The 9,758-nt window shown below is 42.7% G+C and overlaps 1 pseudogene; it reads right to left on the bottom strand.

The window, feature by feature from the left end:
• Nucleotides 1–1,569: 1,569 nt before the first annotated feature.
• Nucleotides 1,570–9,707, bottom strand: LOC113911351 (annotated as a pseudogene).
• Nucleotides 9,708–9,758: the final 51 nt, after the last annotated feature.

The raw sequence follows: 9,758 nt of genomic DNA, 5'->3' as shown, positions 1-9,758 counted from the left end.
CTCATCTTTGACAAAGCAGGAAAGAACGTCCAATGGCAAAAAGACAGTCTCTTCAACAAATGGTGTTGGGAAAATTGGACAGCCACATGCAGAAGAATGAAACTGGACCATTTCCTTAACCACACACAAAAATAGACTCCAAATGGTTGAAAGACCTAAACGTGAGACAGGAGTCCATCAACATCCTAAAGGAGAACATAGGCAGCAACCTCTTCCACCTCAGATGCAGCAACTTCTTCCTAGAAACATCGCCAAAGGCAAGGGAAGCAAGGGCAAAAATGAACTATTGGGACTTCATCAAGATAAAAAGCTTTTGCACAGCAAAAGAAACAGTCCACAAAACCAAAAGACAACCGACAGAATGGGAGAAGATATTTGCAAATGTCATATCAGATAAAGGGCTAGTATCCAAAATCTATAAAGAACTTATCAAACTCAACATCGAAAGAACAAATGATCCAATCAAGAAATGGGCAGAAGACATGAACAGACATTTTTCCAAAGAAGACATCCAAATGGCCAACAGACACATGAAAAAGTGCTCAACATCGCTCAGCATCAGGGAAATCCAAATCAAAACCTCAATGAGATACCACCTCACACCAGTCAGAATGGCTAAAAGTAACAAGTCAGGAAACGACAGATGTTGGCGGGGATGTGGAGAAAGGGGAACCCTCCTACACTGTTGGTGGGAATGCAAGCTGGTGCAGCCACTCTGGAAAACAGTATGGAGGATCCTCAAAAAGTTTAAAATAGAGCCACCATACGATCCAGCAATTGCACTACTGGGTGTTTACCCCAAAGATACAAATGTAGGGATCCGAAGGGGTATGTGCACCCGATGTTTATAGCTGCGATGTGCACAATAGCCAAACTATGGAAAGACCTAAGATGTCCATCAACAGATGAATGGATAAAGAAGATGTGGTGTATATATACAATGGAATGTTATACATCCATCAAAAGGAATGAAAGCTTGCCATTTCCAGTGAGATGGATGGAACTGGAGGGTATTATGCTGAGCGAAATAAGTCAATCAGGGAAAGACATGTATCATATGATCTCACTGATATGAGGAATTCTTAATATCAGGAAACAAACTGAGTGTTGCTGGGGAGATGGGGGGTGGGAGGGAGGGGGTGGCTGGGTGATAGACATTGGGGAGGGTATGTGCTATGGTGAGCGCTGTGAATTGTGTAGGACTGTTGAATCACAGACCTGTGCCTCTGAAACAAATAATACATTATATGTTTAAAAATAGGAGAAGATAGTAGGAATGGGAAAAATGGAGGGGGGGAATCAGAGGGGGAGATGAGGCATGAGAGACTATGGACTCTGAGAAACAAACTGAGGGTTCTAGAGGGGAGGGAGGTGGGGGGATGGGTTAGCCTGGTGATGTGTATTAAAGAGGGCACGTATTGAATGGAGCACTGGGTGTTATACGCAAACAATGAATCATGGAACAGTATATCAAAAACTAATGATGTAATGTATGGTGTTTAACACAACATAATAAAAATTTTAAATATAATCTTAAAAAAACAAATCTCTATCCATTTGAAAGGCAAAACAAAATATAAAGTTTTATTTCATGCTTTAGATATTTGAGCTAATAATTACTTTCATGACTAGTTTAAGTCATATAGTCTTCCATGGTTTATGTGTCTACAAAAAACCAAGCCACAAGCAAATCAACCAAACAAACAAACTTGCTTTCTTTTTTTTTTTTACCGCAGCGCTTTTCCTCACACAATAACGCGTTGCTGGGGCCTAATGTTCTCACATGACAGTAGAAAACCACAATTTGTTGTCATCTCTTGAAGAATTGAGAATTGTGTGCAAAAACTTTACATAAATTAAAAGGATGAATAAATTTACAGTTGTAAATGCAAACTGTTTTCCAACTCAAGGCAATTAGCAGCTCAGGGTGTTCTGCAGGAAAACATGAGGTAAGAAAGCAAAGTGGGTCCTAAGGCTCTGACCTTCCCAACCCTGTTACCCTGTTAGACCTGCAAGACAGAAAAGACAACTGGTTCAGGACTCTTGCCAGCCTCTAGAGAAATCCTGGAATAGGCAGCTCTTACACATTAATACCCTGCACAAATCAAGAACCTCATGGTCTTGCAGATTCTCCAATCAATGGATTTCTCTTCTAGAAACATGTTCTCAACCTCAGCCACGAAGTGACCACCCCCCGCCCACCACCACCGAGGTGCTAAGGGTTTAAATCAAAGATATGTATACAAGGTCAAGATCAGCAACAAGTTCTACAATCCAGTGCTGATATCTGATAGAAGCTTCAAGGACAAATTTCTTTTCAAAGACTTATTCCAGTTTCACGAGGCTAGCATGAGGCATATACATTTACCAGAGCAAATTTATACTCGGGAATTCACTCATACAGCAAATGCTACACATCTGCTCGCAGTCCATGTAGAAGCATTTGCCGTGGACAATGGAGGGGCCTGACTCATCACACTCCTGCTTGCTGATCCACATGTGCTGGAAGGTGGACAGCGAGGCTGGGATGGAGCCCCCGATCCACACCAACTGCTTGCGTTCAGGAGGAGCGATGATCTTGATCATCATCGTGCTGGGTGCCAGAGCTGTGATCTCCTGCATCCTGTCGCTGATGCCTTACGTGGTGGTCCCCCCAGACAGCACCGTGTGAGCATAGAGGTCCTTCCGGATGTCGACATCACAATTCATGATGGAATTGAAGGTGGTCTCACGGATGCAACAGAGCTCCATACCCAGGAAGGAAGGCTGGAAGAGCACCTCCGGGCAGCGGAACCGCCCCTTGCGCAGCTCGTAACTCTTCTCCAGGAACGAGGAGGACGTGGCCGTGGCGATCTCCTGCTCGAAGTCCAGGGTGACCGAGCAGAGCTTTCCCTTGATGTCACGCACGATTTCCCGCTCGGCAGTGGCAGGGAAGCTGTAGCCACGTTTTGTGAGGATCTCCATGAGTTAGTCCATCAGGTCCCAGCCAGCCAGGTCCAGATGCAGGATGGCGTGGTGGCAGGGCGTACCACTCGTAGATGGGCACAGCGTGGGTGACCCCATCCCCAGAGTCCATGACAATAGCAGTGGTGCGGCCAGGGCATACAGGGACAGCACAGCCTGGATGGCCACATACATGCCTGGGGTGTTGAAGGTCTCGAACATGATCTGAGTCATCTTCTCACGGTTGGCCTTGGGGTTTGGGGGCCTCGGTCAGCAGCACGGGGTGCTCGTTGGGGGCCACGTGCAGCACACTGTAGAAGGTGTGGTGCCAGATCTTCTCCATGTGGTCCCAGTTGGTGACAAAGGCGTGCTCGAAGGGCTACTTGAGGGTCAGGATGCCCCGCTTGCTCTGGGCCTTGTTGCCCACATAGGAGTCCTTCTGGCCCATACCCACCATCACGCCCTGGTGTCGGGGTCGCCTGACGATGGACGGGAGGTCATCATCCCCAGGTAAGCCCGCCTTGCACATGCAGGAGCCATGGTCGATGACGAGCGCGGTGATCTCCTCTTCCATTGCGGTGGATGGAGGTGGATGCAGAGGACGCGCGGCGGTGGAACGCTGAGCGCTCGCCGGCTGCCGCCAGTGAGACCGCACTATTCTCTTTTTTGACAAGAGAATAAATGACATTTACTAAAAATCCCCTCAGTTTTCTCCTTGGTGCTCTGAAAGCAGTCTTTGTAGAAGCTTTGTAGTTTTGTTATTTCTTTAAGCCTTCGTGCAGGATGCATCATTTCCTATAGATTTTACTTAGACACTTTTGCTCAAAGACTGTGTTACTGCATTGAATAGAATATAACATCTACAGATCCCTCAGGTCTAAGGCACTTGAAGTTCCTGTGTTGTAATAAGATTGCCTTTTTTGCTTCTTGTAGTCTTGGGAGTTAAGCTTTATTACAAGTGAAAATATTCTGCTATTCTCAGGTCAAAGAGATATAGTCTTAATATCCATACTCTGAAATTTAGTGCCCTAGAAAAAAACTGTCTTCCCACTTCTGAAAACAAGCTCAAGATTTCCATAGATATCATGCACTGAAAGTTAGGTAAGAAAATCGAAAATTGTTTCTTTTTTTCTGTTGTGAAAAGACATACAATATTGATTTTCTGGTTATTAGAGTTAATATAATGTTTATCTCTGTGCATGAATAAACACATTGAGCAGTTACACAAATCAATGCTGTAAGTCAACAAATAAGGCACACTGTTGTAAAATCAATTCTTAATGACTTTTTTAAAAAGAAGATGTTTTCATTTAAAATGGATTACTTTGAAAGACAATAAACAAAACCCAAACTCACTTGTAGTTACCAGAATATTAGAATTACAAAAAACAGTCCAGGCTGCATTATACAATTTTTAATGGCATTCCTGACTGAACTTACCCCTACTATGTCCCAGCATAAAAATGCAGAATGTACTTATTTAGAATTGAGTAGTACTCATTGGAAAATAAATTTCTGGCAAAAGCACAAACTATGTGTGGTTCCCATAGAATTAAACAAAAATAGATCTTGTTCAAAATAACAATAAGAATCCCATGGGACTGACTAATAAAAGATGGCTGGCACAATTTGAATTCCATTGCAAGGGCTACAGAGAACTTTAAAAATTGGTAACACAGTGGAATCATTTATCATTCTTTATAACTATGGCTGCCATCTTGGAACACTCCTGGGGACCATGCCTTCAATAAGAGCTCAGGCTACTGACACACTGGGAAAAACAGAGGCTGCATCTTCTGTATTTGGGGTTTCAACAGACTTACATTGGACTATCCAGGCACCACAGATGTAGGCATCATGCTGATCGCAGCAGAATCATACCTTAGATACAACTTCTTGTTTAATTTGTGCTAAAGTTTCTAAAATGTCATTCCACAGATCAGTTGCTTTTCTTGTTATCAGATTCTAAAATAATATAATCAGAATATACTGTTCTTTAAGGTTTTTCAGATAAGGATGAAAATTATCAGGACACCCGGGTAGCTGAGTGGTTAAGCGTCTGCCTTCAGCTCAAGTCATGGTCTCAGGGTCCTGGGATTGAGCCCCGCGTTAGCCTCTCTGCTCAGTGGGGAGTCTGCCTCTCCTCCCTCTGCCCCTCCTCCTTCTCGTGCTCTCTCTCTCAAATAAATAAAATCTTTTTTTAAAAAAGCATGAAAATTATCATGTCACGTACCATAAGATTGCATTCATATGTGGAATTTAAGAAACAAAACAAAGAAAAAAAGAGACAAACCAAAAAACAGACTTTTATTTTTTTTAAGATTTTTTATTTATTTATTTGGCAGAGAGAGAAAGAGAGCACAAGCAGGGGGAGTGGCAGGCAGAGGGAGAAGCAGGTTCCCTGCTGAGCAGAGAGCCCGACGTGGGGCTCGATCCCAGGACCCCAGCATATTACCTGAGCTGAAAGCAGACGCTTAACTGATTGAGCCACCCAGGGGCCCCCAAAACACAGACTTTTAAATTAGAGAACAAACTGGTGGTTACCGGGGAGGTGGTTGGGAGGATATTGGAATAGGTGAAGGAGATTGAGTCCATTTATCATGATGATGAGCACTGAGTAATGTATAGACTGTTGAATCACTATATTGTATACCTGAAACTAACATAACACTGTACATTAATTATAGTGGAGTTCAGGGCGCCTGGGTGGCTCAGTTGGTTAAGCGACTGCCTTCAGCTCAGGTCATGATCCTGGAGTCCCGGGATCGAGTCCCAGCATGGGCTCGCTGCTCAGCGGGGAGTCTGCTTCTCCCTCTGACCCTCTTCCCTCTCGTGCTCTCTATCTCTCATTCTCTCTCTCTCAAATAAATAAATAAAAATCTTTAAAAAAATAAAAAAATAAAAAAATAATTATAGTGGAGTTTAAAAAAAATAAAATAAATAAAAATAAAAAAACAAAGAAATTATCATATCAGATTTTGTTCACTTTGTATACTATAAATGCAGCATAGTCCCAAACCCCTTCCAGTGTCATGTAATTTTTACTGTATTCAATAAAAGCAATTGACTTTAAAAAGGAAACAGCTAAATGGCTATTTAATTTTTTTTTAAAGTAAACTCTACACCCAACATGGGGCTTGAACTCATGATCCCAAGATTAAGAGTCATATGCTCTACCGACTAAGCCAGCCAGGTGCCTCTGTAATTTTTATGCCTTTGTAAGGATTTTTAAATAATAAACTCAGTAATCAGGAAAGATCCTTCATTTATAATATGTATCTTACAAAATATAGTCATTTAGAATAAAGATTCCTGTGCCTTTTTATTTTTTGGGAAGAGTTTTCTAAGAGATGTTAGAAGGAACAGGTTCCAGTGAGGAAAGCATGAAATGCAAGCCATTTGTGTGTATATAAGTGTTAGTTAGCTGGCTTGCCCTTGCCAATGGCTGGATGGGATTATTCCCCACTCCCGAGTCCTTTCAAAAGAAAAGACAAAAATCCCTGCTGTTTGTTGTTACTAGGTCAGGTGACCAGGTCCACACAAGCCCCACAGACTAGGGAGGAATTCTCTACAGGGACTTCACACCTGCTGGTGGGCAGGGCTCCCATCTTCCCACCTCCATGGTCTTTGAATGGCCATGCAGGTATCACAGAGTCATGGCTGCTATCAGGGAAACTGCCTCTCTAAAAGACTCAAAATTGGGGGCACCTGGGTGGCTCAGTTTGTTAAGCCTCTGCTTCAGCTCAGGTGATGATCCCGGGGTCCTGGAATCGAGCCCTGGGTCAGGCTCCCTGCTCAGCAGGGAGTCTGCTTCTCCGTCTCCCTTTGCTCCTCCCCCTGCTCACGTGTGTTCTCTCTCCCTCTCCTTCTCACTCTTTCTCTCTCTCTCAAATAAATAAATAAAACCTTAAAAAAAAGACTCAAAATTATTTGGACGTCACTGTAATATGTTTGTAGAATGACACTGTTATCAAGGAGCATGGTGGCAGAGCAGAAAGAATATGGATTCTAACCTCAAAATCTTGGTTCTAGCTTTCCAGCCATGTCATCTTGCACACATCATTTTACCTAAACCTCAGTTTCTACTTTTATAAAACAAGGATAATAATTATTTCATAGATTTTTTTTGGAGGGGAGTAAATGTGATATCATTTTTTTAGTGTGTCTTGAATGTAAAAGGCTCTTTAGCAATTATTAGCTATTATTATTGTTCTTGTTGTGACTGTTGGCTGTAATTTCCTTCTTTAATTGGTACACTTAAAATTTATACCTCCTCCTTGCCAATCCAATATTTTTATTTTTAAGTCTCTCACGGTGCCGGAATGTTGGTTAAACAACTGTCTCCCCCACCAGGTTGCAAGGGCCTTGGGGGCAGAGATCTGGTCAACTTCATCTTTGTACCCCTCCCTCTAGTCTCACATTCCCAACCCGAGTTGTTTTCTGAACATGGCTGAATATACCAGAGCCTACTTAATTAAGCCTATTTGAACCTTTTCCATTTGAAATTACTAAAAAATATGCCAGTGTTTCAGAAAGCCTAAATTCACCTCCAGAAATGCTTATGAAATGTATTTCAACACACGCAATCAATGCCAAGACATAATGTCAATGTCGAAGCACATAGCAAGCTCTTACTGCTACTTACAGCTATTCATCAGGAAATAGCTGGGTGCATCCATGCGTCTGTTCTCATTTGAAGCTTCCCCCATGAATTTGTGATGCGCAAGTATCATCAGCCTCATTATGTAGTGAAGAAGGTGAGACAAGTAAGATTAGTAAATGCCTTCATGAAGGTCTGTTATTTAATCATTGGTGACACTGGAGCAGAACTAACATGTCCCATACTTCACCCCCTTTGAAATAGAACATTTATGTCTTGGGATTAAGCACTGTGTACATATGGGGCCTAAGCAGAGAGGTGAATACATAGCTGCTACCATTATTACTATTGTCAATGTAATTTCCTTCCCTGGTTGGAATTTGTTGTTTCCTCCTTTCTGTTCCCAACACTCTTTTGCTATGTCTCTAATGGCATGTGGTAGACCATATTCCGTCAAAAATAATGTGACTTTTAATTTTTCAACCTGAAGTACCCAAAGTGTCCTTTACAGAGTGCGGCTGATATCGTCACAAAGATTAGGGGACCTTGACGGGTAGATTTTTCAGGGAAACAGAGGAAAAGCTGTGCATACTGCTCCATGGTTTGGGTAGGGCTCCCTGTGACATTAATTCACAAGCTTTAACAAGGAGGCAAAGTAAGACAATAAGTCCATGACATACAAGGAGGGAACGTTCCTAATTAAGAGATTTGTGTTTCCTGGATAAAAGGAAGAAGGGCGGTTTCATACCTAATGTTGCTTTGGTATTTCTTACCATAATCGATTGCAACTGTGTAATAAAAATTTCCCCTTGCTTTCTTTATAAAAATTATCCTGAGAAAAGACAGTGACCCTTCTCAGTGCCTGGCTCCTATTTTGGGTATGATATCTCCACCCTCACCAAAATGGGCTTCAGCTTGGAAACTTGTATAACTGTTGTAAAGTCACATTAGGCCCAACTCTTGAGGTAGTGCCAGGCAGGACAGGAGGAAATGCCTCCTCCACTCAGCCATTTTCCCTGACACACAGAAGCACAAGTAGATTTCTGAAGGGTCGTAAGGGGACTATCTACCATGTTAGTGGGAACCCATTGGGGCTGGCCTTGCTAAAGGCAGAGAGACAACTAGGTAGGGTAGATGATGTTCTCCCTGCCATCCCAAATTCCTTCCCACTGGGCTAGCTGATCAGCCTGAAATTCTATGAACAGAGTTTCATCCCTTAGTTTCCTAATGAGGATACTCCTGAAAAAGAAAACACATCAAACCTTGGTTTATTTTCTCTTTTCTGACTCTTTGGAGAAAGGAGTTGATCAAATTGTTTCTTGAAAGCAGTGTAATAGAGAATAAGGCTACTGGGAAGGGGGTAAGGAGAAAACAGAAGAGGGAAAAATCTCTAGCCAGCTTCTCTTGGGCCATGTGGAAATGCTAGGTCCCTTCGTCCTGGGAACATCCTCACCATTAAGGGAACAGTAAAGAATCCTAGAACCAGTCCTTTAAAGGAATTAGTGTGTTAGCTAGACTTGGAGATGAAATGTCATTTTCTGCAAGTCCTCCACAACCAAGTTGTCTTTTGCTCAAGATTCTGATATAATGACTCATATCCTAGAGGCTTTGGAAAGATATCCCTATGAGATAGTCTAAATTCTGAGTGCGGTCATTGTATCTAAAACAGGAGTGCAACCCCTTTTGCTAGAAACACTGCAAAACAGAAGCCATTCATCTTCCATAGCCCTGCTCAACAGTTCTTAAGAAACTGTACGCTGATAAATTCTTCGGCACTGCTATTTTCCTCTCTCCTGGTAGATCAAGGGCTTCAAGGTCCAAGATCTCTGGATGCCTTGTTTCCTTCTGTCTTTATCAGAGCAACTGCAGCAGCAGCTATGGCAGTGGTAACTCAGATAGCCCTCCCTATCTTTCCCCTCTTTCTCTAATTCTGAACTTGAATGTGGTCACCCCTTTCCTTTCAGAGACACCTACGGGAACACGATAGCTCAGGGTATTACTTTGCCATAATGCAAAACCATGTTGTAAGCACTGCAGTAATTCCACAGTATTTGACATTATCACTCAGACATGTGAGAAAGTTCACAAAAATGAAGGTGATACATACTTGCTTTTAAAAAAAAATCTGTTGGGGCGCCTGGGTGGCTCAGTCAGTTAAGCGGCTGCCTTCGGCTCGGGTCATGGTCCTGGGGTCCTGGGGTCCTGGGATCGAGCC

Source organism: Zalophus californianus, chromosome 12, assembly GCF_009762305.2.
Source record: "Zalophus californianus isolate mZalCal1 chromosome 12, mZalCal1.pri.v2, whole genome shotgun sequence".
NCBI classification, from domain to species: Eukaryota; Metazoa; Chordata; class Mammalia; order Carnivora; family Otariidae; genus Zalophus; species Zalophus californianus.
This window is presented reverse-complemented; position numbering and strand designations above follow the sequence as displayed.